Source organism: Ranitomeya variabilis, chromosome 1 (assembly GCF_051348905.1).
Source record: "Ranitomeya variabilis isolate aRanVar5 chromosome 1, aRanVar5.hap1, whole genome shotgun sequence".
Taxonomy (NCBI): Eukaryota; Metazoa; Chordata; class Amphibia; order Anura; family Dendrobatidae; genus Ranitomeya; species Ranitomeya variabilis.
In genome coordinates, this window is record NC_135232.1 from 656,940,647 (window position 1) to 656,951,304 (window position 10,658).

At 45.5% G+C, this 10,658-nt stretch overlaps 1 long non-coding RNA gene across 1 annotated transcript; it reads right to left on the reverse strand.

Annotated features, from left to right (window-relative positions):
- Positions 1-850: 850 nt before the first annotated feature.
- On the reverse strand, positions 851-8,105 carry LOC143815657 (uncharacterized). Its single transcript, XR_013223778.1, has 3 exons — positions 8,076-8,105; positions 7,836-7,982; positions 851-959 (listed from the first exon to the last, which is right to left on the reverse strand). It is a non-coding gene; the product is annotated as an uncharacterized LOC143815657 (long non-coding RNA).
- Positions 8,106-10,658: the final 2,553 nt, after the last annotated feature.

Below are 10,658 nucleotides of genomic sequence, written 5' to 3' on the forward strand. Positions count from 1 at the left end.
ACTTTTGGTACCGATCTTGGCATGTTTCATTGGTCGGTCAATGTTCTTCCATCCTTCTCGGCTGTTCAGGCTGCCCAACACCAGCACAGGAGTATTGCCAGTGCACGGCACCTTCTGGACTCATAAAGTAGTCAGTGAAGGATTCTCTCACACGCACACCCGAGTTGGACGGCCTTCCCAGACCCACGTTCACCACTGGATAAAATACTGGCTGCTGGTACTCCAGATCTATGTCAGTGTTGTACTCACGAGCGTAGTTGTGGAGAACACAGCAAGCCTTAATCACAGTGTCAACGGTGTCAGTATCCAGCTGGATGGCAGTGTGAAAGATCCTCCACTGACTACTCATGATCCCGAAGGTGCATTCCACATATCTGCATGCACGACTCAGCCGATAATTAAAAATCCTTCGCCGGGCATTCAGTCCCCTTCGTGGGTATGGGCGCAGTAGGGTTGTCGTTAAGGGAAACGCCTCATCCGATACCATCACAAAGGGCACTGGATGTGTGGAACCTGGCAAAGGTCGTGGGGCTGGGAGCGTTCTGCCATCTTGAAGAATTTGCATCCCAATCTGTGACGTTCGCAACACCCGAGAATCCCCAGTACTACCATAGGCACCAACATCAATGGCAACAAATTTGTAATGGGCATCAGCCACCGCCATCAGGACCACTGAAAAATACTTCTTATAATTAAAGAAGTGTGATCCTGATCATGGTGGCTGCTGAACCCTTACATGTTTACCATCGACTGCACCTATGCAGTTTGTGAAATTGGCCACAGACTGAAAGCCTGCTGCAACCTGCAGCCAAGTCTCCTCGGTTGGGGATGGCATCATGATGGGCTGCAACTTCTGCCAGATGACGGTACATGTGCACCTCACAATTTTAGAGATGGTGGATTTACCAACTCTAAATTGGAGGTGCAGGGATGTATAGCTCTCTCCTGTGGCCAAAAATCTGCAAAGAAACAAAAAAGAATATTAAAAAACTCACACAAAAATATAAGGAAACATGTCAGCAGTTATGGGCGCTATAATATGCGTCCAGCACCTTTCATGTTTTATCTAAAGCATTCTATAATGCTGGCCTTAGCAACCCGGCACAACACAAAGGGTATCAAAAAATAAACCGCCAGTCACATCAGATGGGACTTGTAGGTCCGTGTCCAGCCACTCCAATGTTTAGCCAACTACACCGCCCTCCTGCTTGCTTAAAAGCACTAATACGGCCTGTTGAGGGCAGAAGTAAGTCCTGCAGTGAGCGAAGGCAAGGAAAGGTTAGAGGCCCAGCGCATGCACATCTGCGCACTTTGCTCTATCCTCATCAGGACAATAAAGTACGTCTGCGCAGAACAGTGGTATGGCAAGAAGGGAGGCGCAGGACCTGGACATAGCTATGGGATAAGATAGGATAACATTACACGATAGATCATACCTGTGTGTGGGGTGATATCTCCACTAACCCAGGGCCTTAATTATAGAATGCTGTAGATAAGGCATAAAATACAGTGGGCACATCTGCTAACAAGTAAAAATGGTTACAGTTTCCTGGTGTGTTTTAAACATGATAATTCCGGTACCGTAAAACACAGTACCAGAGATATCCATGTCCATGTGTGTGTGCAGCCCATGTGCTGAATCCTTCCCACACGGATGGCTAGTAGGGATAAAAGCACTACAGTAAGCGCAGTTAGCGGTGGCAGTGTTGTGGATTCTGTTTGTGGGCTCCCTCTGGTGGTTACTGCTGGTACTGGGTGACTTTGGTGGGTTGCGGCCTTTGGTTTCCACCTGTCCATCAGAGGCTGGGTGTTTCCTATTTTACCTGGCCTTTCTGTCATTCCCTTGCCGGCTATCAATGTATTCAGATGTGCTCTGTTTGGTTCCTGCCTACCTGCTCCCAGATCTTTCAGGATAAGCTAAGTGCTGATTTTCAGTTGTTTGGTTTTTTGTCCAGCTTGCTTATTATGTCTCTATGCTAGCTGGTAGCTCTAGTGGACTGAGGTTCTCCCCATGTGCCATGAGTTGGCACATGGGTTCTTGTAATCTCAGGATGGTTTTTTGATTAGGGTTTTTTGCTGACCGCTCAGACCCCTTTTGTATCGTTCTGCTTTCTAGTTTACAGCGGGCCTCAATTTGCTGAACCTATATATATCATCTCTATGTGTGTGCCTTCCTCTCATTTCACCGTCAATACATGTGGGGGGCAACTATACCTTTTGGGATTCATTCCTCTGGAGGCAAGTGAGGTCTTATTTTCTCTGCAGTACTAGTTAGCTCTTAGGCTGGTGCGTGGCATCTAGAACCAACGTAGGCACGCTCCCTGGCTATCTCTAGTTGCGTTTGTCAGGTGTAGGGCAGCGGTCAGCCCAGGTTCCATCACCCTAGAGCTCGTCCGATATTTTGTATTACTTTGCTTGTCCCTTGCTATCCCTAGCCATTGGGATTCATGACAGTATAGCCGGCCCACAAAGTGTTAATTGTTTGGGCTGAAGCAGGAGAAAAAGAAGTGTTTAAGGGAAATTTTTTTTTTTTTTTTTTCCTTCAGAGTTTTGCTGCCTAGCCCTTAATTGCTGTCTAGCTGCTTCTTACCTCCTCTTAACCCTTGAATGGCTCTGATATTAGCTGTTTAACATGGATGTCCAGAGTTTGGCTTCCAGCCTGAGTAATCTCGCGGCAAAAGTTCAAAACATACAGGATTTTGTTGTTCACACTCCCATGTCTGAACCTAGAATTCCTATTCCAGAGTTCTTTTCTGGAGATAGATCTACCTTCCTGAATTTCAGGAACAATTGTAAATTGTTTCTTTCTTTAAAATCTCGCTCCTCTGGAGACCCTGCTCAACAGGTCAAGATTGTAATATCTTTCCTGCGGGGCGACCCTCAGAATTGGGCATTTGCATTGGCACCAGGGGATCCTGCATTGCTCAATGTGGATGCGTTTTTTCTGGCATTGGGATTGCTCTATGAGGAACCCAACCTGGAGATTCAGGCTGAAAAGGCTTTATTAGCCCTCTCTCAGGGGCATGATGAAGCGGAAATATATTGTCAAAAATTTCGGAAATGGTCGGTGCTTACTCAGTGGAATGAGTGCGCCCTGGCTGCTAACTTCAGAAATGGTCTTTCCGAGGCCATTAAGGATATTATGGTGGGGTTCCCTACGCCTACAGGTCTGAATGAGTCGATGGCTATGGCCATTCAGATTGATCGGCGTTTACAGGAGCGCAAACCCGTGCACCAGTTGGCGGTGTCTTCTGAACAGGCACCTGAGACTATGCAATGTGATAGAATTCAGTCCAGAAGTGAACGGCAAAATTATAGGCGGAAAAATGGTTTGTGTTTTTATTGTGGTGATTCAGCTCATGTTATATCAGCATGCTCTAAACGCACAAAAAGGGTTGATAAATCTTTTGCCATTGGTACTCTGCAGCCTAAGTTCATTTTGTCTGTGACTCTGATTTTTTCACTGTCTTCCATTTCCGTCGATGCCTATGTGGATTCAGGCGCTGCCCTGAGTCTTATGGATTGGTCATTTGCTAAACGCTGCGGTTTTAGTCTGGAGCCTCTGGAAGTTCCTATCCCTCTGAAGGGAATTGACTCTACACCATTGGCTATGAATAAGCCGCAGTATTGGACACAAGTGACCATGCGCATGACTCCCGTTCATCAGGAGGTGATTCGCTTCCTTGTACTGTATAATTTACATGATGTACTAGTGCTTGGTCTGCCATGGTTACAAACTCATAATCCTGTCCTGGACTGGAAAACAATGTCTGTGTTAAGCTGGGGATGTCAGGGGGTTCATGATTATGCACCTCCGATTTCAATCGCTTCATCTACTCCTTCTGAGATCCCTGCGTTTTTGTCTGACTATAGGGATGTTTTTGAGGAGCCTAAGCTCAATTCGCTCCCTCCTCATAGAGATTGTGACTGTGCTATAGAATTGATTCCTGGCAGTAAGTTCCCTAAGGGTCGTTTATTTAATCTGTCACTGCCAGAGCATACTGCTATGCGGAATTATATTAAGGAGTCCTTGGAAAAGGGACATATTCGTCCATCTTCGTCCCCTCTGGGAGCAGGTTTTTTTTTCGTGGCAAAAAAAGATGGTTCCCTGAGGCCTTGTATAGATTATCGCCTTCTGAATAAGATTACAGTCAAATATCAGTATCCACTGCCATTATTGACTGATTTGTTTGCTCGCATTAAGGGGGCTAGGTGGTTCACTAAGATAGATCTTCGCGGTGCGTATAATCTGGTGCGGATAAAACAGGGTGACGAGTGGAAAACCGCATTTAATACGCCTGAGGGCCATTTTGAATATTTGGTAATGCCTTTTGGACTCTCCAATGCTCCGTCAGTCTTTCAGTCCTTTATGCACAATCTTTTCCGTGAATATCTGGATAAGTTTATGATTGTGTATTTGGATGATATTTTGGTGTTTTCTGATGACTGGGAGTCTCATGTTTTACAGGTCAGGAAGGTGTGTCAGGTTCTGCGGGCCATTTCTCTGTTTGTGAAGGGCTCAAAGTGTCTCTTCGGAGTCCAGAAGATTTCTTTTTTGGGGTACATTTTTTCTCCTTCTACTATTGAGATGGATCCCGTCAAGGTTCAGGCGATTTGTGACTGGACACAACCTACATCTGTTAAGAGCCTTCAGAAGTTCTTGGGGTTTGCTAATTTTTATCGTCGGTTCATTGCTAATTTTTCCAGTATTGTTAAACCTTTGACTGATTTGACTAAAAAGGGTGCTGATGTTGCTGATTGGTCTCCTGCGGCTGTGGAGGCCTTTCAGGAACTTAAGCGCCGGTTTTCTTCTGCTCCTGTGTTGTGTCAACCAGATGTTTCGCTTCCTTTTCAGGTTGAGGTTGATGCTTCCGAGATTGGAGCGGGGGCGGTTTTGTCACAGAGAAGTTCTAATGGCTCGGTGATGAAGCCATGTGCATTCTTCTCTAGAAAATTCTCGCCCGCCGAGCGCAATTATGATGTGAGTAATCGGGAGCTTTTGGCCATGAAGTGGGCATTTGAGGAGTGGCGTCATTGGCTTGAGGGTGCTAAACATCGTGTGGTGGTCTTGACTGATCACAAGAATCTCATTTACCTTGAGTCTGCCAGGCGTTTGAATCCTAGACAGGCTCGTTGGTCGTTGTTTTTTTCTCGTTTCAATTTCGTGGTTTCATACCTGCCAGGTTCAAAGAATGTGAAGGCAGATGCTCTTTCCAGGAGTTTTGTGCCTGACTCTCCTGGAGACTCTGGGCCTACTGGTATCCTTAGGGATGGGGTAATATTGTCCGCCGTATCCCCAGACTTGCGACGTGCATTGCAGGAGTTTCAGGTGGATAAACCGGATCGTTGTCCACCAGAAAGACTGTTTGTTCCGGATGATTGGACCAGTAGAGTCATCTCCGAGGTCCATTCTTCTGTGTTGGCTGGTCATCCTGGAATATTTGGTACTAGAGACTTGGTGGCCAGGTCTTTTTGGTGGCCTTCCTTGTCTAGGGATGTGCGTACCTTTGTGCAGTCTTGTGAAGTGTGTGCTCGAGCTAAGCCTTGCTGTTCTCGGGCCAGTGGGTTGTTGTTATCCTTGCCCATCCCGAAGAGGCCTTGGACGCACATTTCCATGGATTTTATTTCTGATCTCCCGGTTTCACAGAAAATGTCCGTTATCTGGGTGGTGTGTGACCGCTTTTCTAAGATGGTTCATTTGGTGCCCTTGCCTAAGTTGCTTTCCTCCTCTGAGTTGGTCCCTTTATTTTTTCAGAACGTGGTTCGTTTGCATGGGATTCCGGAGAATATCGTTTCTGACAGGGGATCCCAGTTTGTGTCTAGATTTTGGCGGACGTTTTGTGCCAAGATGGGCATTGATTTGTCTTTCTCGTCTGCATTCCATCCTCAGACGAATGACCAGACGGAGCGAACTAATCAGACCTTGGAAACTTATTTGAGGTGTTTTGTTTCTGCTGATCAAGATGACTGGGTTACTGGCCGAATTTGCTCTTAATAATCGGGCTAGTTCTGCCACGTTGGTCTCTCCTTTTTTTTGTAATTCGGGGTTTCATCCTCGTTTTTCCTCTGGTCAGGTGGAGTCTTCGGATTGTCCTGGAGTGGACGTGGTGGTGGACAGGCTACATCAGATTTGGAATCAGGTGGTGGACAATTTGAAGTTATCTCAGGAGAAGACTCAGCAGTTTGCTAATCGCCGTCGCCGCGTGGGTCCCCGACTTCTTGTTGGGGATTTGGTGTGGTTGTCTTCTCGTTTTGTCCCTATGAAGGTCTCTTCTCCTAAGTTCAAGCCTCGGTTCATCGGTCCTTATAGGATCTCGGAGATTCTTAACCCTGTATCTTTTCGTTTGGATCTCCCAGCATCGTTTGCTATTCATAATGTGTTCCATCGGTCGTTGTTGCGGAGGTATGAGGTGCCCGTTGTTCCTTCGGTTGAGCCTCCTGCTCCGGTGCTGGTGGAGGGAGAATTGGAGTATGTTGTTGAGAAGATCTTGGATTCTCGTGTTTCCAGATGCAAACTCCAGTATTTTGTTAAGTGGAAGGGTTATGGTCAGGAGGATAATTCCTGGGTGGTCGCCTCCGATGTTCATGCGACTGATTTGGTCCGCGCCTTCCATAGAGCTCACCCTGATCGCCCTGGGGGTTCTCGTGAGGGTTCGGTGACCCCTCCTCAAGGGGGGGGTACTGTTGTGGATTCTGTTTGTGGGCTCCCTCTGGTGGTTACTGCTGGTACTGGGTGACTTTGGTGGGTTGCGGCCTTTGGTTTCCACCTGTCCATCAGAGGCTGGGTGTTTCCTATTTTACCTGGCCTTTCTGTCATTCCCTTGCCGGCTATCAATGTATTCAGATGTGCTCTGTTTGGTTCCTGCCTACCTGCTCCCAGATCTTTCAGGATAAGCTAAGTGCTGATTTTCAGTTGTTTGGTTTTTGGTCCAGCTTGCTTATTATGTCTCTATGCTAGCTGGTAGCTCTAGTGGACTGAGGTTCTCCCCATGTGCCATGAGTTAGCACATGGGTTCTTGTAATCTCAGGATGGTTTTTTGATTAGGGTTTTTTGCTGACCGCTCAGACCCCTTTTGTATCGTTCTGCTTTCTAGTTTACAGCGGGCCTCAATTTGCTGAACCTATATATATCATCTCTATGTGTGTGCCTTCCTCTCATTTCACCGTCAATACATGTGGGGGGCAACTATACCTTTTGGGGTTCATTCCTCTGGAGGCAAGTGAGGTCTTATTTTCTCTGCAGTACTAGTTAGCTCTTAGGCTGGTGCGTGGCATCTAGAACCAACGTAGGCACGCTCCCTGGCTATCTCTAGTTGCGTTTGTCAGGCGTAGGGCAGCGGTCAGCCCAGGTTCCATCACCCTAGAGCTCGTCCGATATTTTGTATTACTTTGCTTGTCCCTTGCTATCCCTAGCCATTGGGATTCATGACAGGCAGGTGATGAAGACAAATCCCATTCTTCCCTGATGGTGCTGAAATCATGCAGAGCAGGGAAAAATGATGAAAACATCTTCATCACCTGCCGCCAGGGAACAGCGCTTCCTGTTGTGCTTCTTCACCAGTGCAATGCTTGTCACACAGAGGACAGCAATATGTGTTCTCAGTGTACACGTGTGCGGGACACTCTGTTGAACATGCAAATGGAAAAAAAATGGCATGTCAGCGTGTTTTGCCCACAGACATACGGCCGCCGAAAACGCGCTGACATGTGCATAGATGAGTGGATCTAAGTTTGTCAGTGTCTCCGGGACATGTGAAAACTTTCATCACACATACCGGACACAAAGACATGTGAAAGAGCCCTAATGACATTCAACCCAAAAATGAGTTACTTACCGCAAGGTGATGAGCAGCCTTTCCTCAGCAGAGATGGTCTTCCTCATCACTGTATCTTGCATTGTCAGATGGGGCGAAAGTATTGCCAGAAGTCTGTCGAACGCCGGGATGGAGAGACGGCAGAATGATATGAATTTTTCTGGATATCTGAAAATGTAAAAATAAAAAAAAATGGTTACTTAACATATCATAACATTTGTGGAAAAACATTAATTTGTCTTTTCATGTATTTCAACTTACCTCCTCAAATCGTTGTAAAGGACATAAAAGTGGCCCTTTTGTGCGTGTTCGGCTACAAGCGGGTGCACCCAGAGTCTTTTTCGGGCACGTCTTCTCTGCTTCTGCTGCCTCTAAAATAAAAACAAATACATATATTTTTTAGAACACAACACTGTGAAAAATATTTAAAAAATTAAGATGTCTGTAAAAAAAACATGCAATTTAGCAATTTAGCTTACCTGCTGTCTATGATGATTCAGTGTTTGCAGCAGCAACCCCAGCATAAGAATCTGGTGTGGCCTGCGGAGCTGTATCTGCGGCCTGAAGTGGCTACGCTCTGCGCTCTGCTGAGCGCTGTCAAGGTTACTTCCACTCATTGCGATATGTTTTCACAAAATGAAGGATGAAAGAAGAAGGGGTTGGACAAGGAAATTCCATTTTTTTTTCTTACTGAAGTTGACTGTCAAGTTTCAAAAGCTTTATTTGGTGTCAAAAATGCAATCTGCAGAGAAAACCGCAATGAAAACAGCACAAAAAACGCACCAAAACCACACCTGCGTTTTCTGCCAAGAGCTGTGGATTTAGTGCAGAAAAATAAGCAGGCAAATCTGCAACGTGTGCACATACCCTTAGAGTCATATTTAATATTTTGTGTCACTTCCATGAGCTTGAAGGACATCAACAATGATTTATACAATTTATTAATGAAGTCATCAGGAATAGCAAAGAATGCAGTCTTACATGCCTCCCAGAGTTCATCTAGATTCTTTGGTTTTGTGTTCCAAGCTTCCTCTTTCATCCTACCCCAAACATGCTCAATGATATTCATGTCTAGTGACTGGGCTGGCCAGTCCTTGAGCACCTTGATCTTTTTGCCTGGAGGAACTTTGTTGTAGAGATGGATGTATGAGATGGAGCACCATCCTGCTGCAGAATTTGACCCCTTTTATGATTTGGAATATAAGTGGTAGCTAATACTTATTGATATTTTAGGCTATTGATATTGCCTTCCACCTTGCAAATGTTTCGCACAGCCCCATACTGAATGTAACCCCAAACCATGATCTTTCCACCACCAAATTTAACTGTTTTGTGGGTGTATTTTGGATCCATACTGGTTCCAGTAGGTCTCCTGCAGTATTTGCTGCGGCTGTGGTGTAATTCTACTGAAGATTCAATAGAGAAATCCACCTTCTGCCACTTTTCCAGCGTCGATCTGTTTAGCAGCCTGTGGGACTTTGCAAGTGCCACACGTTTTTTTATTTGCCTTTTGTTTAGTGCTGGCTTCTGGGCACTGATTTGACCATTTCGAGACAGAATCCTACAAAATGTTCTAGTTGGCACAGGGACTTGAGGTGACCAGGCCTGTTGGAGCTCTTCTGCAGTGGAAGAGGGGCTTGCTTTGGATTTTCTAACCAACAAACTTTCCTCCTGAGCAGTTGTCTTGCGGGGTCTGCCGGACCTGGGCTTGTGAAACAAATCTCCAGTCTCTTCAAATCTTTTTTTAATTCTTTGTACTTGACGCGGAGACACATTAAAGGTGCCAGCCACCACTGAAGTGGATCTGGTCTCCAGCCTCTTGATAATCCAGACTTTGGTCGCAGGGTGGATTTTTGGCATGTTGTCAGAGCTCAATTTGCAGTTCAAGTGAAGGTCTGGGGTACTGGGTTTCTTTTTATACACACACACTAATTAACCAATCATTTACTGAGCACAGGTGAGGTTGTAAACTAGGATTGGGTGCATTATATCACCAGGTGATAAAACTTTTGTCTTGCCAAAATCTGATCATTCTGTGTCTATTAACTGATCAATATTTCTGCATTGATGCCAATTTATTTTCTTAACCTAAACCACATTTCGGAGGGTTTCAGCTTTCAAAAGAATAATTTATACAACCAATAGATTAATTTAACGTCAGGTTATAAGCTTTTATTTGCAAAACATGGATAAGCGACATAACTTCTGTCAGGGAGTGTATGAAAACCTGCATACAATTTGCTAAAAAACACATAAAGGACTCCCAGACAATGAGAAATAAGATTCTCTGGTCTGATGAGATGAAGATAGACCTCTTTGGTGATAATTCTAAGCGGTATGTGTGGAGAAAACCAGGCACTGCTCATCATCTGCCCAATACAATCCCAATAGTGAAACATGGTAGTGGCAGCATCATGCTATGGGGGAATTTTTCAGCTGCAGAGACAGCATGACAGGTTGTCATTGAAGGAAACATGAATGAGTACAGAGATATCCTGGATAAAAACCTCTTCCAGAGTGCTCTGGACCTCAGACTTGGCAGAAGGTTCACCTTCCAACAAGACAATGACCCTAAGCACACAGCTAAAATAACAAAGGAGTGGCTTCAGAACAGCTCTGTGACCATTCTTGACTGGCCCAGCCAGAACCCTGACCTAAACACAATTGAGCATCTCTGGAGAGACCTGAAAATGGCTGTCCACCAACATTCACGATCCAACCTGACACAACTGGACAGGATCTGTAACGAAGAATGGCAGAGGATCCCCAAATCCAGGTGTGAAAAGCTTGTTGCATCATTCCCAAGAACACTTATGGCTGTACTAGCTCAAAAGGGTGCTTCTA